The following is a 25,537-nucleotide window of genomic DNA, read 5'->3' as shown; positions in this document are numbered from 1 at the left end:
CCTGCATTTCAGAGGGGGAAACTCAGACCACGGAGACCACCCCAGGCAATGGAGGCCGAGACCGGGACAGCCTCACATCCACCTTAGGGGGTCCGGCCGAGATTTTAAGGGATGGGGGTGAGGCTCCGGAAGGAAAAACCAGGGCTCGGGGCTAAGGCCCGCCTGGGGTCTTCAGGAAGCCCCTTGGCGGGGGAGGGTCACCAAGCTCGGTCAGCTCAGGACTCTGGGGCCTGCAAACCCAGGGACCGGAAGGGGTAACAGAAAGGTGCCCTGACCGTCCCAGGCACCTCCCTGAGGCCAAGCCCCCCAGTTTCTTAAAGCCCCCCCAACAAAGCACAGAGGCAAAGGGGTCCACAGGCCCGAGGGAAGCGGAAACGGACGGAGGGAAACTTTCTGTGATTTTCGGGGGTGGCTAAGAGCAGGGATGCCTGCCACACACCCCCCGCTACCTGCCCCCTCTGCGGTCCTGTCGCCTCCTCCGCCTTCTGCGAAGTCCCCAATCAGAGCTCCCCCGGGCTGGCAGCGAAGGCTGCCCCGCGCCTGGCTCCGCCTCCGGGAGGTGGGGGAGGAGAGGGGGTCGGGCTGGGGGCCAGGCGGGGGAGGGGACCCCGCGGAGCATAACGGTCTGGAGTTTTCCAAAGTGCAAGCGCCGGGCCTGAATGCGGTGGGGCGCCAGGCGGCAGCGGGCCCAAGCTGTCCCCGGAGGGCGGCCGGCCCGGCCAGGTCCGCGCTGGGCTGGGGGGACCCCCGCGTCCCCCCACCTCGGAGCCCGGAGGGGCGCGAGGAGGGGCACAAAGCCCGGCACGGTCCGGGCCTCGGGGTGGAAGGTGGAAGGGGGTCCCGGGCGCACTCACCCCGCGGCTCGGAGACTGGGCCCGGGCCCCGCGAGGCCTCCGCAGGGCCCGCCGCAGCCGGTCCGCGCGTCCCTCCGTCCGCTCCGAGCGCAGCGCGCAGCGAAGACTCGGGAGAGGCCTCGGCCTGGGGAGCTCGGCCTGGGGGCGGGGCCGCGGGCCAGGGGCGGGGCCGGGGTGGGGCGGGGCCGCAGGGCGGGGCTGCAGGGGGCGGGACCGGGGAGGGGGATTGAGACTCCAGGAGGGGGGTGCGGGGGTTTGGAGGGCAGGGCGGGGCCCCAGCCGGAAGTGGGGCGGGGGGACCAGAGGGGAGCCCCATTTGGAGGCGAGGGGAGCCTCCGCGGAGGTCCGGGCAACACTGAGAGAAGGGGCGCCCGGGAGAGGCCATGACCCCAAACCCCTCCCTCCCGAAGCCTGGTGCCACGCGGAGCCCCTACCACCCTGCTCCCCGCTTCCCCAGCTCTGATCGTGGCCATGGCAACGGATGAGGGGACTGGATGCCGTACGGGCGGCGGTGGGCTCCCCAAACACACCCAAATACAGGAGGTCGGAGAAGGGGCAGAGTGCCCCTCCCAGTGTGGGTGGGACTGGAGGCCCAGCGGTGGTGGGGGTGGTGGTGCAGGGGCGTCCCCTCCTCCCCCTCCTGGACCAGAGAGCTGAGGAGGGGCGCCGGAGTACAGGCTTCCTTCCCGCTGGGGGTCCGGCGGAATGAATGGGGGGACACTGTGCAGAGGCCCCCACCCCAGCCACAAGCCTGAGGAGGGGGCGGAGAGCGCAGGGCCAGATTGGAAACAGATGGGGCCGCCGTGCCAGGCCCGCGACACCCGAGCAGAGGGAGAGGAGGAGGGAGAGGGAGGGGCAGCCCCGTCCCGGCGGCCAATCCGAGCCCGCGCTGCGCCCAGGGTGCGGGTTTGAAAACCACCCGAGAAGCCCGGAATGGAGAAGGCCAGGGGGGCCTGGGGGGCCCGGGGCCAGGGTCAGGGCCGGGACGGAGACCCAAGGGGTCCCGCGTCTGGTCCCATCCCTGGAGAAAACGCCTCTCGTCCCAGCATTCGCGCTGAGGACTAAGCCCGAATGCCAACGCCAATGGGATGTCCCGGGCGCTCAGCTCTCACCAGCTGTGCTTCCTAGGGCCACCGGCCACGGATGGCCCAAGGCCCTGCCATCACCCCCATTCTGCGAAGAACAGAGCCGAGAGAGAGAGAGAGACAGAGAGAGAGAGAGAGAGAGAGACAGAGAGAGAGAGAGAGAGAGACAGAGAGACAGACAGAGACAGAGACAGAGGGGGAGAGATATGGCTGCCCACGGTCCAGAAGAGCAGGGAATGGAACCAAGGTTGGGTCCAGAGGCGGAGTTCTCACCACAGGGCTGCTTGGGGCCCCGAACTCAGGATACATCAGGAATAATTTGAAGCCCCTTGGGTTTATCTAGGGACAGGGTCATCCTGGAGACAGACGGCATCACTCTCTAGAGAAGTCATTACTCAGTGGGGCAAAGGACATGGGCTTTAATGGGAGACACACAGGCGGGTCCTGCGCGCGTCCACGCCCCCCCCACCTCAGCAGGTGACTCCCACCTCCCTCAAACATCGAGTAAATGCCTCCCCCACTGGTGGATCCAACACTGCCCCTTTCCCCTTAACCTGCCTCAGTTTCCCCCTCTGCAAAATGGGGCATGGAATTCCCCTGCCCCACCTGCAACAGTAGGTGGCCTAGTCCACAAAGCACCATGCACACAGTAGGCAGTCTGTGAGTGTCTGCACACAGGCTCCCCGCCTGCCCCTTTGACACATGACACGAAGCACACAGTAGGTACTGCTAAACACAGGATGCGGCAAGGTCCCCCATCCCACGTAGCCCCACTCTCGGCAGGGCACACAGCAGGTGTTTCACGGAGGAGGTCGCCTGGCACCGCAGCACCACCACGGGCACGCAGGAGGTGCCGTGTCAGTGCAGGCATAGGAGATCACAGTATGATCTCCCCGACTCAGCAGGGCACACAGTGGGCCCTCAGGAGCAGAGGAGGCACCTTGCTTGGATCTGCGGCAAGGCACTGGGCTCATACAGACCCGAGTTTGAATCCAGGGATGCCCTGTGTGCCAAGAAAGGACCCGTGCCTCTCTGGCCGACGGTGTCCCCATCTGCCACATAAACCAAGCACGGAACAGGCGCTCATCGGATCCACGGTCAGGAGGCTCGGGGCTGTGGGACCCGCGGCAGACAGCCCGGCTCTGGGCTGCCCAGGGCTCAGGAGACCGGAGACGAGGGCCTGCCAACCCTTCACAGCCAGTCCTGCCCTCTCTGGGCCTCTTGCCCATGTCTCCGTGGAGATGGCCTCTTGCCCCTATTCCATGGTGGTGACCGCGGTGGGCAGGGGACACAGCCGTCCCCGAGGGGCTAGGGGAGGCAGGCCAGGTGGCCCCCCCATTGGCTGGGTGGCCCCATCAGCACAGAGCCCTAAATGTGCCTAGTCCCCAGTCTGCCTCTCCCACCAGACTGTGACCTCAGTGGACAGAGCAGGGTTCGCCTCTGCTCAGGTTCTCAGCAGACATTTACACAAACAGCCCGGCTGCACCCAGCAGAGCCCCTCCAACCTTATTCTCCTCCAAAGGCCACACTGTGTGCCCCTGTCACAAAGCCGGCCTCTTTGTACCCATCTGGAGACAGGATCTCACTCTGTTGCTCGGGCTGGAGTGCAGTGGCACCACCACGGCTCACTGCAGCCTCAACCTCCCGGGCTCAAACGATCCTCCCACCTCAGCCTCCTGAGTAGCTTGCACTACAGACACGTGCCACCAGGCCTGGCTAATTTTTCGATTTTATTTTTTTGTAGACATGGGGTCTCCGTGTGTTGCCCAGGCTGGTCTTGAACTCCTGGACTTAAAGTGATCCTCCGCCCTCAGCCTCCCAAAGTGCAGGAGCCTGTAGTAGGGTTACGCCCAGCCTACCCTTTTCTAACAAACATTTCCAAGCAAGTTCTTGACGCCAGGCACGGTTCTAGACACAGCAGTGACGAAGACTGACAAAGATCCCTGCCCTCAGGGTGTGGATGCTCTAACGAGGTGTCACACGAGAAACAAAAGGAAGAAAACCCACTGAGGGTCAGACGGTGGTAAGGGCTCTGAGGATAACTGGGGTGAGCGTTGTGGGATGAGGCGGGAGAATCGCTTGAGGCCAGGAGTCGGAGACCAGCCTGGGCACTACAGCGAGACCCTTATCTCTACAAAGAAACTAAAAAAAAAAATTAGCTGGGCCTGGTGGCGCATGCCCGTGGACTCAGCTACTCGGGAGGCTGAGGCAGGAGGATCCCTTGAGGCCAGGAAGTTGAGGCTGCAGTGAGCTATGATGGTGCCACTGCACTCCAGCCTGGGTGACACAGCAAGACCCTGTCTCTAAAAAGATGTAAAATAAAATCAACAGAGGATAGGAGAGAGGCGAGGTAATCCACAAAGACCAGAAGGAGTTGAGACGAAGTGAGAGGATTCTAGGCAGACGGCGTGGCCCGGACCAAGGTCCGGGGGGGCAGGAGACCCGTGTGGCTGGAGGAGAGTGAGGAGGGGGAGAGGAGGAGGGGAGGGCGGTGGGGGAAGGGGGCCAGGACACACAGGGCCTCAGAGGCCTCTGGAAGGAACCGGACTTTGACCCTGAGGCAGGTGGGAGCCATGGAGGGCTGTGGGTAGAGGAGGAACGGGCCCTGACCCAGGTACTCACAGGCTTCCTCGGCTGCTGTGGGGGACGACTAGGCTGGGGTCGAGAAGGGCAATGATGGGGCCGGACGGGGCAGAGGATGGGGGGAGGGAACATTCTAGACAGAACAATGGAGTTTTCTAAATGGCTCGTTCGGGGATGCACAGAAAAGAGGGGACTCGAGCGTGACTTTCGGGTTTTGGGCCTGAGCACCCTGAAGGTGAAGAGTGGCCACCTCCAGGAAGCCCTCCCTGATTGCCCCACCTACCCCGTGCCCTTGGGGGCTGACCCCCAGAGCCCCTCCAAAAACATTCCGTTGATATGTCCTCTGTACGCACCCCGGAGGCGGCTGCCCTTGGGGAGGAACACGGGGCCGGATCACGTCAGCTCCCACAGCTGGGACTTGGGAGGGGGGTAATTTTTTTCAAAATAACTTTTCTTCTAATTATAAAATAGGCGCGTGCAGCAGAAAATTAGGTAAAATCAGCATAAAGAAGAAAATAAAAGTTACCCACAATCCATCCCTCGCCTAGAGAGAAACTGTTGGCGTGTGGCTGTTCTCATTCATTCTCTGTACACGTATTGAGCACCTACTGTGTGCTGCGCCGAGGACACAGTGGTGAGCACGATGGAACGAGCAATCCTGCCCTTGTCGGGGGCACAGACGAGCAGCGGGGAAATGGAGGCCCACAGAAAATAAACGCCGTCGATAACGTCAGGCCAGGCAACGCTGAAAGACGGCCGAAATAATAAACAAACCCACTGCAAGGCTCCGAAGGACTCGGGCGTCCCTGGGAAGCTTTTAGAATTGGTGACAATTGCATTTAGACCTGGAGAAAGAGAGCAAATCAGACATTCAAATGCCTACGGGAACAGAGTTCCAGGCAGGAGGAACAGCACGTACAATGGCCCCGAGGCTAAGCATCTCCTTCCAGTCTTTCCTCTGAGCGCACACGTGCGAGCTTTTCTTTCGCCCCGTGGGGATCACCATTAGGGGAGCACTTTCCAGGGTCCAGCTCACAGAATTTAATCCGTTCCCACCTGTTTGTTTCACTATGTCCCTTATAAACAACACTGTGAGGGACAGATGTGTCCCGTCGTCTCCTGAAGAAACTTCCAAAGCAGGAGTGACTGCACTGGGATGGTCTCCAGCCTCTAAACCTTCCCTGATGGGGGCCCCTCAGGTAAAACCACGTCCTTGACACATCTGGGGAGGATCCCCCCCCCCCCACCAGCCTATCTGTCCCACCTCCTCCGTATTTGGCACCAAAAAAACCCCCAGACATTTCATTTAGGTACAAACTCCACACCCTGGCTGCGAGAGCCAGAGAGAAACTGGTTGGGCAGCTTTCTCTCGGCTGCCCTGCCCTGCCCCTGCCCAAGGCTCCCGCCTCCTAACTAGCACAGCATTCGTGACCCCGGGCATAGGCGGGTGCCAGCCAGCCAGAAGCCCGCCTCGCCCACGTTCACATCACAGCCCTGGCGCCGGGTCTACCCACCAGCCCCACCGCAGTGGGCACAGTGCCCACCACGGGCACGCCCCAGCTCCACGTCTGCCTTTTTCACCTGTCCACCCTCGCAGGCCAGGCTACCTTCCCCTCCTGGAAAATCGGAGACGCCTTCAGGTATGGCTGGATCCAGCAAAGCCACTCCTCTCATGTCTTTCCCGACCCTGCTGATGGTAGCTCCATCCTTCCGGGGGCTCAGGTTAGAGCCTGGAAGCTGGCTCTGACTCCTCTTTCTCCCTCGCCCCACATGCTGTTGGTCTCACGTTTCCCTCCTAAATTTCTGCTCACTTTGTCCGTCTTTCTCCACATTCCCTTTCCAACCCGTCCAGCCCGATTACTGCCTGCTTGGACCCGCACAGTCACCTCTGCCCTGGTCCCCAGCCTCCCAGCCTCCTACCCTTGCCCTCCCCATAGCGCTCACCACACAGTGCAGGTGGGCACCTGAGTCAGGTCCCATCTCTCCTCTGCCCACAGCCCTCCATGGCTCCCACTTCCCTCAGGGTCAAAGTTCAAGTGCTCTTTGTGGCCCCCAGGCCCTGCCCGACCTGCCCGTCCTTCCCCTGCCCTCCTTCCCTCCCTCTCTCCCCTGCATTCACTCTGCTCCAGCTACATGGGCCTCCTCCCTGTCCTCCAACACCCCCGGTGCGGTCCTGCCTCAGGGCCTTTGCACAGGCTCTGCCTCTGCCTGGAACACTGTTCCTCTACATTTTCCTCTCCGTTTTCTTCTCACCCTTCCATTCCCCCTTGGGTGTCACCTCCTCAGAAATGCCTTGGCTGCCCACCCGGCTCAAGCAGCACCCAACACCCTTTATCTTACTGGCAGCTGAATTTTTTTTTTTTTTTTTTAGACGGAGTTTCGCTCTTGTTACCCAGGCTGGAGTGCAATGGTGCGATCTCGGCTCACCGCAACCTCCGCCTCCTGGGTTCAGGCAGTTCTCCTGCCTCAGCCTCCTGACTAGCTGGGATTACAGGCACGCGCCACCATGCCCAGCTGATGTTTTGTATTTTTAGTAGAGACGGGGTTTCACCATGTTGACCAGGATGGTCTCGATCTCTCGACCTCGTGATCCACCCGCCTTGGCCTCCCAAAGTGCTGGGATTACAGGCTTGAGTCACCGCGCCCGGCCTGAAATTCTTTTTACTATCTGGCTCTGAGCTATCAAATACAAGAATCTCTAGCACCTGGGCGTGGTGCCTTCCACCTATAATCCCAGCACTTTGGGAAGCCGAGGCGGGTGGATCACCCGAGGTCAGGAGTTGGAGACCAGCCTGGTCAACATGGCAAAACTCCATCTAAACAAAGACACAAAAATTAGCCAGGCGTGGTGGTGTGCACTTGTAATCCCAGCTACTCGGGAGGTCGAGGCAGGAGAATTGATTGAACCCCGGACGCTGAGGCTGCAGTGAGCTGAGATGGCGCCACTGCACTCCGGCCTGGGTGACAAGAGTGAAACTCTACCTCAAACACAAACAAATAAAAGCCACTAGCCACATGAGACTCATTAAACTTAAATGAAGAAAAATTAAACAGGCTGGCCACCGTGGCTCCACCTACAATCCCGATACGTTGAGAGGCCTGGGCGAGTGCATCGCATGATGCCAGGAGTTTGAGACCAGCCTGGGCAACACGGCAAAACCCAGCCTTTACCAAAAACACAAAGATGAGCTGGGCGTGGTGGCGAGCACCTGTAGCCTCAGCTACCTGGGAGGCTGAGACAGGAGATTCGCTGGGACCCAGGAGGCAGGCATTGCAGTGAGCCGAGACTATGTCACAGCACTCCAGCCTAGGCGACAGAGCCAGCTCCCAACCCCCGCCCCCCGCCGGTCGCAAACACAGAGAAAAGAAAAATCAAGCAAAATTTACAATTCAGCTCCTCAAGTCACACGGGCCACATTTCCAGCGTGGCTCACGGCCTGAGCGTGGACACCTGCGTGGCGCATTTTGATCATTGCAGAGAGTTCTGGGGCCGGCTCTGCAGGGAGCATGGGGCCACGTCAGTCCTGGTCACTGTCACGGTCGAATACACAGTATGTGCTCAATAAATGCTTTCTGAAAGAACAGGTGGGCTGGTGTGGTGGCTTACGCCTGTCATCCCAACACTTTGGGAGGCCGAGGTGGGCAGATGGCTTGAGCCTGGGAGTTTGAGACCAGCCTGGGCGACGCAGTGAGACCTCAACTCAGCAAAAAATACAAAAGTTAGCTGGACGTGGTGGTATGCGCCTGTAGTCCCAGCTACGTGGGAGGCTGAGGTGGGAGGACTGCTTGAGCCCAGGAGGCAGAGGCTGCAGCGAGCCGAGACTGTGCCACTGCACTCCAGCCTGGGTGACAGAGTGAGACTCCAAGTATTTAAAAAAAAAAAAAAAAAAATGACAGAATCTATGTAACAAAAACCATGCCATAAAAAAGTGACATGAAAGGGTGAGGACACCAACAGCTCAGAGGCCCCGCAGAGGCTGGAGCTGCCGGCCCACGGCACAGAGGTCAGCAGGGCCGTCAGCAGCCACAGTGCCCCTGGCCACTCTCATCCCCAGGGACAGCCACATTGGAGTCTCCAAACTCCAGACTTCCAACGTGGGGACAGGGAAGGCTGGAACGCAAAACCCTCAGCGCTGGGCTTTGAACCTGCGTCTTCCTGGCTGGCCAGCAAAGCATCCTCTGGGGGCTGCTGCTCCAGTCCCAAGGACAGAAGCTTGGAAAGGGCTTCCAGGCCACACCGGAAGCGGCTCTGCAGCACCAATGTGCTGACTCAGCCAAAAGTGGGGGCGGGGGAGGCACAGAATGGCGGGTCCCCCCTGCCAGGCCCGTTGCCAGCCGGGGCCTCTGCCAGGCCCACCACTCCCACCTTGAGCCAGCAGCGAGCATTAAAGTTGCTGAGTTTTTTTTTTTTCTTTTTTCTGTGAGACGGAGTCTCCCTCTGTCGCCCAGGCTGGAGTGCAGGGGCACAATCTCGGCTCACTGCAATCCCCACCTCCTGGGTTCAAGCGACTCTCCTGCCTCAGCCTCCGGAGTAGCTGGGATTACAGGTGCGTGACACCACGCCCGGCCAATTTCTGTATTTTCAGTAGAGACGGAGTTTCGCCATGTTGGTCAGGCTAGTCTTGAACTCCTGCCCTCAGGTGATCCTCCTGCCTCAGCCTCCCAGAGTGTGTGATACAGGCGTGAGCCACCGCACCGGGCGGCAAGTGCATTTAATGGATCTGGCCACCTCCTCTCCGAGAGATGCCCAAGGGTCTCTCATTGACGTGTGTCCTCCGCCTCTGCACCCACAGTCCCCTGAGAGGGTGACCACGGCCTCCCCCAAATATCCTCCCTCCTCGCTCCTGACTGCCATGTCTCACCAGCTCTCTTTCCTCCCTCCCTCCCTCCCTCCCTCCCTTCCTCCCTCCCTCCCTTCCTCTCTCTGTCTCTCTCTGTCTCTGTCTCTGTCTCTGTCTCTCTCTCTCTCTCTCTCTCTTTCTTTCAAGATGGAGTCTCACTCCGTCACTCAGGCTGGAGTGCAGTGGGGTAATCTCCACTTCCCGGGTTCAAGCAATTTTCCCACCTCAGCCTCCTGAGTAGCTGGGATCACAGGCGCTCACCACCGCGCCCGGCTGCTTTTTGTCTTTTTAGTAGAGACGGGGTTTCACGACGTTGGCCAGGATGGTCTCAAACTCCTGACCTCCAGTGATCCGCCTGCTTTGGCCTCCCAAAGTGCTAGGATTACAGGTGTGAGCCCCTGCACTCAGCCCCCCATTTAATCGTTCATGTAGGCTGGGCATAGCCAGCCTTGGGAGGCCAAGGTGGGAGGATCACTTGAGCCTAGAACGTTAAGACCAGCCTGGGCAATGAAGTGAGGCCCCCCTCCCCACCACCGTCTCTACAAAAAATAAAGAATTACCTGGGCATGGCGGTACGCACCTGTACTCCCGGCTACGTGGGAGGCCGAGGAAGGAGGATCGCTTGTGCCCAGGAGTTTTGAGGACGCACTGAGCTAAGATCCCGCCACTAAATACCAGCTTGGGCAACAGAACGAGACCCTGTTCAGACACAACTTTCAGACTGTCTTCTGCCTTTTCCTTAAACCAGTTAACTTTGGAAACGAATTCAACGGGATTGCACATCTCTGAGGAAGACTGAGAAGGTTCTGCCCGGCCCCGAAGGTCACCAGAAACACTGTCACAAAGAAAACAGTGCCCAGCTCCTCCGCGGGCACTGGACGCTGCTGTGACCCCGGCAGGCGGAAGGGATTTGGTTACGAACTGGCAGCTGTCGGCGTTCGAGATCGCCCTGAACGTCCCGGGCTTTCCTCCTGGACATGTTAGGAACTGAAAGGGAAGTCACTGCTGGTCCGCGCGGCTCTGGGCCTCCGGATGCCTCCCCCAGAGGCCGCCCCCAAAGAGCCCATTTCTAGGGGAGTGTCCCTGACTTCCCAAACCGCGGCTCACGGAGGCAGGAAGCCCGGCTTCTCTTCCCAGCTTTATCCTGAGGGAGCTGTGTCGACCTGAGTCCTTGCCACGCTCCGGGCCTCAGTTTCCCCACCTAAGCACCAGGGAAAATGGGCTCTCGGGTGCCTGCGGCTGACTTTTGCGGGTTCGAAGTCTGTAAAGATCAAGGACACCAAGGCACACACCAGGGAGGTCCCCAAGGCAGGGCTTGGTCCAGCTGCACAGGGGAGGGACTTCGGGTGACGGCTGAAACCCCAGCACTTCCTGGGTGCTAGGGCTGTCTTGAGTGCTGGGGACTTGGGTAGAGATCAAGGCAGATAACCTCTCAGGGCTTCTGGTCTGGGGAGACAGCGATAGACAGAGGCAGCCAAACAAAGACAGGGCAGAGGACACGGCACGTGCAAAGGCCCCAAGGTGGAAATAAACACACGCGGTTCTGGGAAAAGAGAGGGGGCTGGTGTGGACAGCGGGCAGAGCGAGTGAGCAGGAGGGTACAGCGGCTCTGTGATCCCAGCACTTTGGGAGGCTGAGGGGGTCGGAACACTTGAAGTCGCGAGTTCGAGACCAGCCTGGTCAACATGGTGAAACCCCGTCTTTACCAAAAATACAAGAAATTAGCCTGGGGTGGTGACGGGTGCCTGTAGTCCCAGTTACTTGGGAGGCTGAGACAGGAGAATCACTTGAACCCGGGAAGCGGAGGTTGCAGTGAACCAAGATCGCACCACTGCCCTCCAGCCCGGGGGAAAGAGTGGGACTCTGTATCAAAAAAATAATAAAAATGAAATAAAGCCAAGGCGGGCAGATCACAAGGTCGAGAGATCGAGACCATCCTGGCCAACATAGTGAAACCCTGTCCCTACTAAAATACAAATATTAGCTGGGCGTGGTGGCGTGCGCCTGTAGTCCCAGCTACTCCAGAGGCTGAGGCAGGAGAATTGCTTGAAGCCGGGAGGCAGAGGTTGCAGTGAGCCGAGATGGCGCCACTGCACTCCAGCCTGGCGCCTGGCGACAGAGCGAGACTCTGTCTCAAGATAAAAATAAAAAAAATAAACAGGAGTGCAGGTGGCCACGGTGCTCCAGGCCATGTCAGCATTTGAGAATGAAAAACTATCATACCCCTATAATGTTTCTTCTCTCAGCACCCCTCCAGCATTTATAAGGCACCTACTGTATACCAGGCTCTGGGCTGAGCACTAAGGATACAAGATGACTGCGGGAGGCAGACGGGGGGTCCTGGAAGTTAAAGGTCAGGCCTTGGCCGGGCGTGGTGGCTCATGCCGGTAATCCCAGCATTTTGGGAGGCCGAGGCAGGCAGATCACGAGGTCGGAAGTTCGGGACCAGCCTGGACAACGTGGTGCAATCCCATCTCTACTAAAAATTAAAAAAAAAAAAAAAAGTTATCCAGGCATAGTGGCAGGTGCCTGTAATCCCAGCTACTTGGGAGCTGATGCAGGAGAATCGCTTGAACCCAGGAGGCGGAGGCTGCAGTGAGCCAAGATCGCACCACTGCACTCCAGCCTGGGTGACAGAGCAAGACTCTGTTCCAGAATTTGAAAAAGTCAGGCTGTCGGCCAGGCGCGGTGGCTCACTCCTGTAATCCCAGCACTTTGGGTGAGACAACACGGCAGGTGGATCACTTGAAGGCAGGAGTTCGAGACCAGCCTAGCTAACACGGTCAATCCTCACATCTACTAAAAATATAAGAAAATTAGCCTGGCACGGTGGCGGGTGCCTGTGATCCCAGCCACTTGAGGGACTGAGGCAGGAGAATCGCCTGAACCCGGGAGGCGGAGGTTGCAGTGAGCTGAGAACGTACCACCACACTCCAGCCTGGGCAACAAGAAAGAAACTCTGTCTCAAACAAATGAAAGAAAAATCCCCAAATTAGCCAGCCGCGGCGGCGTGCACCTGTAGTCCCAGCTACTTGGGAGGCTGAGGCAACAGAATCGCTCGAACCCAGGAGGCAGAGGTTGCAGTGAGCTGCGATCACGCCACCGCACTCCAGCCTCGGCGACAGAGCAAGACTCCGTCTCTAAACACACACACAAAACAAACAAAAAGAGATCGGGGCCGTAATAGCGGACACCGCAAGGCTTCCAGAAAGAGGTGATGTCTAAGAGGAGAGGGACAGGAGAATTGCGCTGGGCCGAGGCGGGGGTTGGGGAGCAGGAAAGGTGTCCCAGGTGGAAGGAATAGCAAATGCCAAGGTCTGGAGGCAAGAGAGGTGTGGAGAGTAAACCTCAGTAGCCCTGGGGAGGGTGAGGACCCGCGGCCAGCTCCCAGCCCACAGCAGAGGAGAGTGAGGGACAAGGGGGGCTGTCGGGGGGTCAGCGGGCAGAGCTCCCTGCTACCCCCCAGGGCTCAGGTGGGGGCAGGGCCTCCCTGGGTGGCTCTCCAAGCTCTCAGGTTTGTGGTGGGAGAAGGTGGTATCTCCGACCAAGTGTGAGGACCTGGACCCAACCCTATTTCCCCAAGACATAAAAACCCGTCTCAAGCACTTAGTAGGGCAAAGCCCTCAGAACTGAGCCGAGCATACAGCAGGCGCTCAGCGAGTGCACCAGCTATTATCCTGGGCTCCTCCCACCATCCAGGCTCACTCACTATACCCCCACAAAGCCACTTAATTTGCCAGGCATGGTGGGTCATGCTTGAGATCTCTGCACCTTGGGAAGCCGAGGCAGGAGGATCACTTGAAGCCAGGAGTTCAAGACCAACCTGGGCAACGTAGTAACACCCTGTCTCTACAAAGAAAAATACAGAAATTAGCCAGGCATGCTGGGGCATGCCCATGGTCCTAACGACTCGGGAGGCTGAGGTGGGAGGATCACCTGAGCCTGAGAGGTCGAGGCTGCAATGAGCTATGATCACGCCACTGTACTCTAACCTGGGTGACAGAGTGAGACCATGTCACAAAAAAAACAACAATAAAAAAAGGGGCCAGATGCGGTGGCTCACACCTGTAATCTCAGCACTTTGGGAGGCCAAGACGGGAGGATTATCTGAGGTTAGAAGTTCAAGACCAGCCTGACATGGTGAAACCCCATCTCTACTAAAAATACAAAATTAGCCGAGCGTGGTGGTACATGCCTGTAAATCCCAGCTACTCTGGAGGCTGAGGCAGGAGAATCGCTTGAACCCGGGAGGTGGAGGTTGCGGTGAGCCGAGATCGCGCCACTGCACTCCAGCCTGGGCAACAAGAGTGAAACTCCGTCTCAAAAAAAAAAAAAAAAAAAAAAGAAAAGAAAAGAAAAGAAATCCTGCGTCTAGAAGCTGGGTGTGGCTCGCCCCTCTAATCCTAGCTCTCTGGGAGGCTGAGGTGCCAGGACAGCTTGGAGCCAGGAGTTTGAGGCTGCATCGGGCTATGATCCTGCTACTGTACTCCAACCGGAATGACAGAGTGAGACCTCGTCTCTTTTTTTTTTTTTTAAGACGGGGTTTCACCACGTTGGTCAGGCTGGTCTTGAACTCCCGACCTCAGGTGATTGGCCCGCCTTGGCCTCCAAAGTGCTTGGATTACAGGCGTGAGCCACCACGCCCGGCCTACCTTGTCTCTTAAAAAATTTTTTACAAAGGCAAATTCTTCATACCCAGAACAGAGAGAATCTGCAACACAGTAGGTACAAACACTAGTGGAAGGGAGGAGGGGACAGTCCCTCTGATGCCCCCCTGGAAACAGTCTCTACTGTTTGCGTGTTTTTCTTATGCAGTTACTGACCAAAGGTAACTCTAGAATACAGGTAACTCTAGATTTTTTTTTTTTTTTGAGACAGAGTCTCGCTCTGTCACCCAGGCTGGAATTCAGTGGCGCCATCTCGGCTCACTGCCACCTCTGCCTCCCGGGTTCCAGAAGTTCTCCCACCTCAGCCTCCCGAGCAGCTGGGATTACAGGCGGGCACCACGCTGGCTAATTGTTGTATTTTCAGTAGTCACGGGGGTTTCACCATGTTGGCCAGGCTGGTGTTGAACTCCTGAGCTCAAGTGATCTGCCCACTTCGGCCTCCCAAAGTGCTGGGATGACAGCCGTGAGCCACCACGCCTGGCCCAGGGTGATTTTTTCTTTCTTTTTTTTTTTTTTTGGAGACAGTTTCACTCTTGTTGCCCAGGCTGGAGTGCAGTGGCGCGATCTCGGCTCACCGCAACCTCCGCCTCCCGAGTTCAAGTGATTCTCCTGCCTCAGCCTCCCGAGTCACTGGGATTACAGGCATGTGCCACCACGCCCGGCTAATTTTGTGTTTTTTGTAGAGATGGGGTTTCTCCATGTTGGTCAGGCTGGTTTCAACGCTTGCCCTCAGGTGATCCGCCTGCTTCGGCCTCCCAGCGTGCTGGGATGACAGGCGTGAGCCACCGGGCCCCGCCTGGGGAAGCACTTTTGTCTCTCTGACGGCCAGAGAAGGCAGCTGGGGTGGAAGGTTGGGTTACAGCTTGTTCTAAACACGCAGGTTCCCTCCTACACAGTCGGAAATGAGTAGGTCCTAACTGGGTATTAACTTCCCGAAGTTAAGCTAATGACTTCCCTTTAGGCCCGATAACGGCACCGCTAGAAATCTACCTGGCAGACCCTTTCCCACAAAACGACACACGGAGAAGAGTCCTCACAGCAAAAGATTTGAAGCAAACCATCAACAGGGGATTGGCTCAATAAACAACAGTACAAGGAGGCCAGGTCCAGAGGCTCACACCTGTCATCCTAGCACCTTGGGAGGCTGAGACGGGAAGATCACCTGAGGTCAGGAGTTCAAGACCAGCCTGGCCAACATGGTGAAACCCCGTTTCTACTGAAAAGTACAAAAAATTAGACGGGTGTGATGGAGCACACCTGTAATCCCAGCTGCTCAGGAGGATGAGGCAGGGAGAATGGCTGGAATCCGGAAGGCAGAGGTTGTAGTGAGGGTAAGCCGCTGCACTCCAGCCTGGGAAACAAGAGTGAAACTCCGTCTCAAAAAAATAAACAGGCTGGGCAAGGCGGTTCACGCTTGTAATCCCAGAGCTTTGCGAAGCCAAGGCAGGGAGGTGACCTGAGGCCAGGACTTGGAGACCAGCCTGGCCAACATGGTGCAACTCTGCCTCTACTAAAAATACAAAAAAAAATTAGCCAGGGCTGATGCTGGCGCCAGCTACTCCGGAGGCTGACACAGGAGAACTGCTTGAACCCGGGGACGCGGAGGCTACGGTGAGCTGAGATGGTGCCACTGCACTCCAGCCTGGGCAACAAAAGCAAAACTCCATCTCAAAAAAATAAGTAAATCAATGAATAAATAAATAAATAGGCCAGTGCAGTGGTTCACGCCTGTAATCTCAGCACTTTGGGAGGCCGAGGTGGGCGGATCACCTCGGAGGTCAGGAGTTTGAGACCAGCCTGGCCAACATGGAGAAACCCCATCTCCACAAAAAATACACCATCAGCCAGGTGTGGTGACGCATGCCTGTGATCCCAGCTACTTGGGAGGCTGAGGCAGGAGAATCGCTTGAACCTGGGAGGCAGAGGTTGCGGTGAGCCAAAATCATGCCATTGCACTCCAGCCTGGGCGACAAGAGCGAGCCTCTAAAATAAAAATAAATAAAACAGGACAAGGGGTCAAATCACGATCAAAGACATTAGTATCTCTTAGTGTTATGAGATCAGTATCAGAGCTGTGAAAAGGAATGGGAACACGAGCTGTACAATTATAAAATTACTTTTAAGATACTATATTTTTAAGAGGGGGGGAAAAAAAACAACGTCCAGAACAGCATGTAAAAGATGCTGCCGTTTGGTTAAACAAAGGCATATAAATCCAGCCGCCTACTGAACGTTCACAGAAGATTTCTAGATAAACTGCACTCTTCAAAACAGTAGCCACGAGCCGTATGTGGCTGTTTAAATTTAAATGGAATAAAATGGAATCAAATTGAAAATTCAGTTCCTCGGTTGCACTGGACACATTTCAAACGCTCAATAGCCACATTCGTCTCAGGGCGACTGTACCATGGTGCGTAGACGGAGACCATTTTTATCACCCGCTGCATCGGGGGCCAAATCCGGCCCACCGTTTGTTTTTATAAATAAAGCTTTATTGGCACACAGCCATGTCCACCGGTCTACGTATCTGTCTCTGGCTGCTTTCACACTCAATGGCAGAGTTGAGTAGTAGATACTGTCCAGCCGGCGAAGCTGGAAAGATTTACAAGGTGACCCTTTATGGAAAACTCTCCTGACCCCTGTTCTGGGAGGAGACTACTACTGGGAGGGAGACAGGGGAGGGAAGCACGCATTTTCCTCCATCGTATCCCACGTGGATGCGTTATCTGGCCAGAACAATACATTAAAAATAAGACGTGGTGACGCAGAGATGCCAATTTCATCTTCTGCCAGCGGTGCCCGGAGGGCCTGGTTCCCCTCGACGCTGCCACCCTGGATGATACCACGCTTCAAACAATTCTGCTAAATGGATGGGCGAGAAATGATATCTCGTTGTTTTAATCCGCATCTCCCGGGCAGGAGATGGGAAGTCTTTACGAATAAATGCCTGTCTCATCAGCCATCGTCCCCCCCAGACTCCTTAAGGGCAAGGACTCCGTCTGCATCCGTCAGTATAGTGTCCCCAGTCCCAGCATGGGGCCGAGCCCGGTACAGCCACATGGAAGAGAGGGACCCGGGCCCAGGGCAGCGGCCACAGTGCAGGGCCCGGGCTGGCCGTGGCTGCTGGTTCGCTTCGAGTGCCAAGCCAAGCTTCACCGACGCAGCCTCAGGGGCAGACTCCACTGGGCACGGGCGGCTGCCAACCTCTCAGGGAACCTGCAGACTCACATTTGGCAGTGGGGGAAGAGAGCAGGGTGGGCAGGGGCCTGGCAGCCTTCAGGGTGGGGGAACCGTAGGCTCCAGGCCGGGAGAGAGATGATATATTCATCAGAATCTTAAACAAAAGCACCGCAGCCGCCTGTCAGCCGGGCTGTGGCTTTTATGGTAATCAGCAATGAATTACCCACAATGCCTGGCCAAGCCCGAGTGGTTCTTGGCCCGGATCCTAAACTAATTTTTAGATGTTCGTGTGTATATAATTTCGCCCGCTCCCTCCCGTTCCTCTCCCTTCATTAGCGGGAGCACGGGTGGGGTACAGGGGGAGGCAAAAGGAACCCTGGGTGTAAAAGTGGAGGATGCTCACCAAGACCCCCGGCCCTGCAGCCCGCCTGGCGCTGGGCCCTGGGCTCAGAGCGCGCGGAGGTGGGAGGCGGGTGCCAAGTAGGAACTGAGGGGAGCCTGGAAACCACCAAAAACTGGAGCTCGCGGCTCCGGGGGCGGAGAGAGGAGGGGGGGTGGCTGGCTCTGGCGGCGCGTGTGCGGGCCCCTTAGTGGGGCTGAGCCTGCGCCACGTGCTGTGTGGCCTTGGGCAAGCGCCTTAACCTCCCTGGCCTGCACACTAGACCTCCCCTCCTGAGCTCACCTGCAGCCCCATCCGACCCCAGTGTGCAGCCCACGGCCCACGGCCCACTTCTGCAAGTGCTCTATGCAAATTAACTCATTTTGTTGTGTTCTTTATCTCAGCTGGGGAAACTGAGGCGGAGGACAGGACGTGCCTTGCCCGGGGCCGCTGGCTTGCTTGTGGCCCCTGACTCATGGGCTAAGTCAGGAGCTGCCAAGCCCGCATCTCCGGGGAGAACCAGCCCACTGCTCCCGCGGGAACCCTGGCAGGCGTCCTGCTAATGGGGGGCGTTTCCATGCGGCCTCTCTCGGCATCTTCGCCACCTCAGCTCACCTTCTCCGTCCTCACAGAGTTCAGGTCGGAGGCCCCGGGGTCACTCTTCACGCAGCGCCCCTCCACCCTGCAGCCAAGCACGTGGAGAATCCAGCCAACCTCGCGCAAAAGCCTTGGAGAATGCAGCCCCTCCTCCACCGCGTCCTGGTCCGTCCGGCACCGTCCCCTGGTCCGTCACTATCGGCACGCATCCCCCACGGCCCGTCCTTTCTGCAGCAGCCAGGGTCGCCCCTGAGCACCTGGGTCACGGCCCAGTCCTCCTCTGCCCATCGCCCTCCATGGCTCCCACCTCCCTTGGAGTAAGGGCCCAAGTCCTCCTGGTGCGCCCCCAAGGGCCTGCACGACCTGCCCCGTCCTGTCCCCACCTTCCCCTCCTCCCTCTCTCCGGCTCCTCACTCTGCTCCAGCCACACGGGCCTCCTCGCTGCTCCTCCAACACTCCAGGCATGGATCTGCCCCAGGGCCTTTGCACCAGCTGTGTCCTGGGCCCGGAACACGCCTCCCTCAGATGTCAACAAACGGTCTTCTCCTAGTCCCGCTAGTCTTACTGAAATGTCACTTCCTCTGTGAGGCCCGTCTTGATTCTCTAGCTGAAGGAGCCCCTCCCTCTGGCTTTTCCTTCTGCTTTTCCTTTTCTTTTGAGATGGAATCTTGATCTCGATCTATCACCCAGGCTGGAGTGCAGTGGCGCGATCTCGGCTCACGACAACCTCCACCTTCCAGGTTCAAGCCATTCTCCCGCCTCAGCCTTCTGGGTAGCTGGGACTACAGGCGCGGGCCACCACATCCAGCTAATTTTTGTATGTTTAGTAGAGACAGGGTTTCACCATGTTGGCCACGCTGGTTTCAAACTCCTGACCTCCAGAGATCCACCTGCCTCAGCCTCCCAAAGTGCTGGGATCACACGTGTGAGCCACCACGCCCAGCCGACCATATTTTTCTTAAAGGCATGGCATACAGTAGATCCTTACCACATTTTTTATCTATGTGCTTTGTGGTTTGTGTTTTTTGTGGTTTTTTTTGAGACAGAGTCTCACTCTGTCACCCAGGCCAGAATGCAGGGATGCAATCTCAGCTCACTGCAGCCTTGAACTCCTGGGCTTAAGTGATCCTTCCACGTCAGTCTCCTGAGGTACAGGCTCGCACCGCCACACCTAGCTGATTATTCTATTTTTATATATGAACGTATGTATCTAGGTATGTATCTGAGGTGCATCAGAGTCTTGCTCTGTCTCCCAGGCTGGAGTGCAGTGGCGCAATCTCAGCTCACAGCAACCTCTGCCTCCCACGTTCAAGCGATTCTCCTGCCTCAGCCTCCTGAGGCACGTTCAGCTACTTTTTTTGTATTTAAGTAGAAATGGGGTTTCCCTACGTCGGTCAGGATGGTCTCGATCTCCTGACCTCATGAACTGCCTGCCTCAGCCTCCCAAACTGCTGAGAATATAGGCGTGAGCCACCACGCCATGCCCGGCCTTTGTATTTTCAGTGGAGATGGGGTTTCACTATGTTGGTCAGGCTGGTCTCGACTTCCTGACCTCAGGCGGTCCACCCACCTTGGCCTCCCAAATGCCGGGATTACAGGCTGAGCCACCGCACCCGGCTGCTATTTGTTCATGGTCCTTCCACGATGCATTGCACGAGGACAGTGTTTTTCCCTCTGTATTCTCCATCACTCTGTTCCCAACAACTGACCCTGTGGGGATCAGGGCCTGGTATACAGGAGGTGCTCAATAAATATCCAGTGATGGAGCTCTAGGCCCCTGCAGCGTTGCTGGGCGACGGGCAGTGCGTACAGAAATGCACACCCCACGTGTCATCTCCTGCTTGTGTGTGCGGCCGGTGTGTACACGAGCCCCGAAGTGCACCTCACAGCAAAGCAAAAGAGAGACACAAATGGGCACGCAGATGGAATACTACACGGCCCTGAAAAAGAAGGCATAGTACACAGCCTTGAAAAAGGTATCACTGGACACGTACGTCCCAGTACTGTTAGGGAAAGGGCGCGGTGTGAAGCAGCTGGCACAGGATGTGTGGAACGGGAGGAGGATGCAAGACGCCAAGACTTGCGAATACTAAAATCATCACAGTGGGCCAGGCGTGGTGGCTCACACCTGTAATCCCCGTGCTTTGGGAGGCCGGGACAGGAGGATCATTTGAGCTGGGGAATTTGAGACCAGCCTGGCCAACATAATGAGACCTTATCTCTACAAAAATTTATATATATATAAATTAGCCACGTGGTGGCACATGCCTGTAGTCCCAGCCACTGGAGAGGCCAAGGCAGGAGGACTGCTTGAGCATAGGAGATGGAGGCTGCAGTGAGCTGTGATCACATCACTGTACTTCAGTCTGGACGACAGAGCAAGACTCCGTCTCTAAAAAAATTAAAAATAAAAGAACAGCAAAAGTAACAATAACTGCCATGTACAGGTCACGTACTGCGTGCCAGGCACGGCTCGAGGACCTTTACACACACTGAATTGCAACTGTCTCCATTTTACAGATGAGGAACTGAGCATCAGGGAGGTCAGGACACTTGTCCAAGGTCACACAGCATGGCAGTAGCAGAGGGGAGATATGAGTCCAGGCTACTCCACCCCAAAGCCTAGCATTTATTGATTTTTCCTTTTTTTTTTTTTTTAAACAAGTCTCACTCTGTCGCCCAGGCTGGAGTGCAGTGGCACAATCTCGGCTCACTGCAACCTCCACCTCCCAGGTTCAAGCAATTCTGCTGCCTCAGCCTCCCGAGTAGCCACCACGTCCGGCTCATTTTTTCTATTTTTAGTAGAGACGGGGTTTCGCCGTGTTGGTCAGGCTGGTCTCAAACTCCTGACCTCAGGTGATCCGCCTGCCTCAAACTCCTGACCTCAGGTGATCCGCCTGCCTCGGCCTCCCAAAGTGCTGGGATGACAGGCGTGAGCCGCCACGCCGGGTCCCGGCCTAGGATTTAGTGACAAGGCTTGCTGACAGCCTAAGCCCAATGCTTGGCATATACAGTAGATGCCTAACAAATGCCCCGGAGACGTTCAAGGTCAGAGTGAGCAGAGACAGGGCGGTGTTGAGGCGAAGATGGTGGGACTCACAGACTGGCCCACTGCACAGAGATGGGGGGACGATGCTTGCCGGGGAATCCATGTGGTCACCGCGGACGCGTAGGAAACCAGGCGCTGGGCAGCGAGGCGGCCGGCTCTCCGGACGACAGTTGGCTGCCAGTCTCGTTTCCGCCTGTGACAGAGACGGGCAGGCCTGGCCGGGGCCCACGGCTGGCACCGAGCCGCAGTCGGCGGGGACCTCCCTACCTGTCTCCGTGTGATGTGTTTATCAAGAGCACGGGAAACGTCAGCACCACCGGGGGCCGGCGGCAGGCGGGGCTGGGGTGGGTGCTGCTCCGAGGAGTGGGGAGGGCCTGGCCCGAGGTCGGGGTGGCTCCGGAGAGCCTTTGCTCCCTCCTGCCTCAGTGGAACCAACCCGTCGCTCAAGCTGCGCTGAAGGAGGAACCCCGCCACGTGGTTCTAAGACCACGGGTTCCTCGGGCACAGGGGCTCACACCAGTAATCCCAGCACTCTGGGAGCCTCAGACGGGTGGCGTGCTTGAGCCCAGCAGTTCGAGGCCAGCCTGGGCAACACAGCGAGGCTCTTATCTCTACAAAGAAAACACACAAACAATTAGCCAGGCATGGTGGCGTGTGTTCTAGTCCCAGCCACTCTGCGGACTGAGGTGGGAGGTTTGCTTGAGCCCAGGAGGTAGAGGCTGCAGTGAGCTACGATCTCCGCCGCTGCGTTCCAGCCTGGGCAACACAGAAAGATCCTGTCTCAACCGCTCAAGGAGAGGGCTCCATCCAGCCGTCCATCAGGGCCACATGTTTCCGCCGGGCGCAGTGGCTCATGCGTCATCCCAGCAGTTTGGGAGGCCCAGGCGGGTGCATCACGAGGTCAGGGGACGGAGACCAGCCTGGCTAACACGGCGAAACCCCGTTTCTACTAAAAACACAAAAAAAATTTAGCTGGCGTGGTGGCGTGTGCCTGTGGTCCCGGCTACTCAGGAGGCAGGAGAATCGCTTGAACCCGGGAGGCGGACGTTGCAGTGAGCTGAGATCGAGCCACTGCACTCCAGCCTGGGCAACAAGAGTGAGACTCCATCTCGGAAAAAAAAAAAAAAAAAACAGACCACAGGTTCAGCGTGAGTTCAGTCAGTCTCTGCTCCTTGAACACTGTGTGACATTAAGCACGTCGTCTCCCTTCCATAAACCTCAGTCAGACGGGGTCATGACTCCCTGACATGGGTCAACTTTTTGAGCCATGCCGAGCAGCACAGACTCTGGATTGCAAGCAACCCTAGACTCTGAATCGTGATTTCACCTCCTCTGGGCTGTGCAGCCTCAGGTAAATGGCTCCATTTCTCTGGATCTGCTTTTCTTGTATGAGCCCCTGGATCCAGCTATGCCTGAAGGTGGACCATTCTAACATTAACCTTCTTTGTTCAAGAGCCAATCAACTCCCCAGGTTTTCTTTACTGTCGGTTTGATGTAGGTTTCTCCACCTTTCTTTTTATTCTATGTTTTTAGCTTTTTTTTTTTTTTTTTTTCTTTTTTTCCTCTGAGGCAGGATTTCACTGTGTTGCCCAGGCTGAACTCCTGGGCTCAAGCAATCCTCCGGCCTTGGCCTCCCAAAGGGCCTGGGATTAGAGGCACGAATCACTGCACCTAGCTTTTTCTCCACCCCTCAATCTGTGAGCCCACTGTGTGCCCGACGACGGAGCCTTGTTAGTAGCCAGGGCAGGGAGATGAAGATTCGAAATGTCACACGTTATCCCTGCTCAGCAGGCGAGTAGTTCAGGGGCTTCAGATGACGCTCAAACCTCTGAGCCTTGGGTCACTCAGAATGCAGTTGCTGGAAAGCGACAGCCACATGGCGTCATTCAGATTCGGGACTGAGGGCAGCGTCCACTAACTGACAGCTACCATTTGCATTCAGTAAGCACCTACTATGCACTGGGCCCAGTGCAGGTCACAAAGTAAAACCAACTGATGCTTCACAAAGACCATGTGTGGGAAGCTTTTGTTCATGCTGTTCCGTCTGCCTAGAACACCCTTCTCTCCCCTCACTGCCCAGTTAACTCCTACTCTACCTTTACTTCTTAGAGTAGCCTCTACCTCCTCCAGGAAGCCTTCTCTGACTTCACTTCCCATCATTCATGCCCAGAGCCTCCCATTCTCTACTCCCCTCCCTTATCAATCTCCAACAACTTCCATATTTCACTGGAAAAGAAGAAAAAAAAAAAACACTACCAATCAAACTAGTGTGAATTTTCTCATCGCAGAGAATTTTCATTTGAAAGGGTGCATTTTTTTTTTTTTCTTTTTTGAGACAGAGTCTCACACTATCACCAAGACTGGAATGCACTGGTGCCTCATGGCTTACCACAGCCTTGACCTCCTGGGCTCAAGCAATTCTCTCGCCTCAGCCTGCTCGTTAGCTGCGACCACAGGCGTACACCACCACACTCGGCTAATTTTAAAAATTTTTTGCAGAGATGGGGTCTTGCTATGTTGCCCTGCCTGATCTGGACCTCCTGGCCCCAAGTGATCCTCCCACCTCAGCCTCCTGAGGAGCTGGGACCACAGGCACACGCCATGACACCTGACTTTTTTTTTTTTTTTTTTTTTGAGACGGAGTGTTGCTCTTGTTACCCAGGCTGGAGTGCAATGGCGCGACCTCGGCTCACCGCAACCTCCGCCTCCTGGGTTGAAGCGATTCTCTTGCCTCAGCCTCCCGAGTAGCTGGGATTACACGCACGCGCCACCATGCCCAGCTAATTTTTGTATTTTTAGTAGAGATGGGGTTTCACCGTGTTGATCAGGATGGTCTCGATCCCTTGACCTCGTGATCTGCCCGCCTCGGCCTCCCAAAGTGAATTTTTAACATTTCTTGCAGAGACAGGAGCTTGCTATACTGCCCTGCCTGATTTGGAACTCCTGGCCCCAAGCAATCCTCCAGCCTTGACCTCCCAAAGTGCTGGGATTACAGACGAGCCACTGTGTGAAAGGGCTTCTTAAACACTCTTTTGGACACAGGTTTTGAACACTTTTCTGGCCTGAACTACATACATAAATGGAAAATGTAAGTAAAAAAATGGTTCACGTTTCCTGAAAAGTCCTGTGTCCCGAGTCCAGCTCTCCTGAATGCTTCTTGCCCCAGATTTCCTGACTGGGTTTTTTTTTTTTTTTTCCTTTTCTTCTTTTGAAACAGAGTCTCACTCTGTCACCCAGGCTGGAGTGCTGTGGTGTGATCTCAGCTGACTGCAACCTCTGCTCCCGGGTTCAAGCGATTCTCCTGCCTCAGCCTCCTGAGTAGCTGGGATTACAGGCGCCCATCACCACACTTGGCTAATTTTTGTATTTTTAGTAGAGCTGGGGTTTCGCCACGTCAGCCAGGCTGGTCTCGAACTCCTGACCTCAAGTGATCTGCCTGCCTCCGCCTCCCAAAGTGCTGGGATTAAGGCATAAGCCACCACGCCCAGCTAATTTTTGTATTTTTAGGAGAGACAGGGTTTCGCCATGTTGGCTGGGCTGGTCTTGAACTCCTGACCTCAAGTGATCCACCACACTGGGCCCTGATTGAGGTCCTGCACGTGGCATTACTGCCTGCATTCCCAGGAAGCGGGAAGCCGGCATCTCCCAACGGCAGCCGCCCCACTGCCCTGGGGTCTTCCTCCCTGCCATGCTGAAGACGTCAGTTCCAAGGGAGCCAAGCACCGACTGTAGCCCAGGCTCCCACTCACCTGCCCACGGCCCAAACACCAAGGCCTGGCAACCCACACCATGAGGGCCGGAGGGGTCCTGGCGGGACATCAGGAAGAAGCCCACTACCCAAAACAACACCTCATGCAGAGCAGGCACTGAGAAAACAGCGGGGTAAACAAACAAACAGCTGAGCCTGATTGGGCGTGGTGGCTCACACCTGTAATCCCAGCACTTTGGGGGGCAGAGGTGGGCGGATCACCTGAGGTCAGGAGTTCGAGAGCAGCCTGGCCAACATGGTGAAATCCATCTCTAGTAAAAACACAAAAATTAGCCAGGCGTGGTGGCAGACGCCTGTAATCCCAGCTACTTGGGAGGCTGAGGCAGGAGGATCACTTGAACCCAGGAGGTGGAGGTCAGTGAGTCGGGATTGTGCCATCGTACTCCAGCCTGGGTGACAGAGTGAGACTCCATCTCAAAAACGAAATACACAGAACTCTGCACAGGAAATGAGCCATCAGAGCGGTCGGACAGTGGACATAAAATCACACAGCTAGGGAAGAGGTGAGGGCTGGGTTTGAATCCAGGACTAAC

General features: G+C 56.7%; 1 protein-coding gene across 4 annotated transcripts in view; it reads right to left on the bottom strand.

Moving 5' to 3' along the window:
* Positions 1 to 25,537, bottom strand: part of PTPRS (protein tyrosine phosphatase receptor type S) — a 133,367-nt gene that overhangs the window by 84,791 nt on the left and 23,039 nt on the right. The window contains exon 1 of one of the 4 annotated variants that reach the window (XM_074384754.1): positions 855 to 995. The exons of the other annotated variants lie outside the window; for them this stretch is intronic. The gene's annotated coding sequence lies outside the window, so the exon portion shown is untranslated. Of the gene's footprint in view, positions 1 to 854; positions 996 to 25,537 lie in introns of those variants that run through there. 4 annotated transcript variants of the gene reach the window in all.

The sequence above is a fragment of the Saimiri boliviensis genome, chromosome 14 (genome assembly GCF_048565385.1).
Source record: "Saimiri boliviensis isolate mSaiBol1 chromosome 14, mSaiBol1.pri, whole genome shotgun sequence".
NCBI classification, from domain to species: domain Eukaryota; kingdom Metazoa; phylum Chordata; class Mammalia; order Primates; family Cebidae; genus Saimiri; species Saimiri boliviensis.
This window is presented reverse-complemented; position numbering and strand designations above follow the sequence as displayed.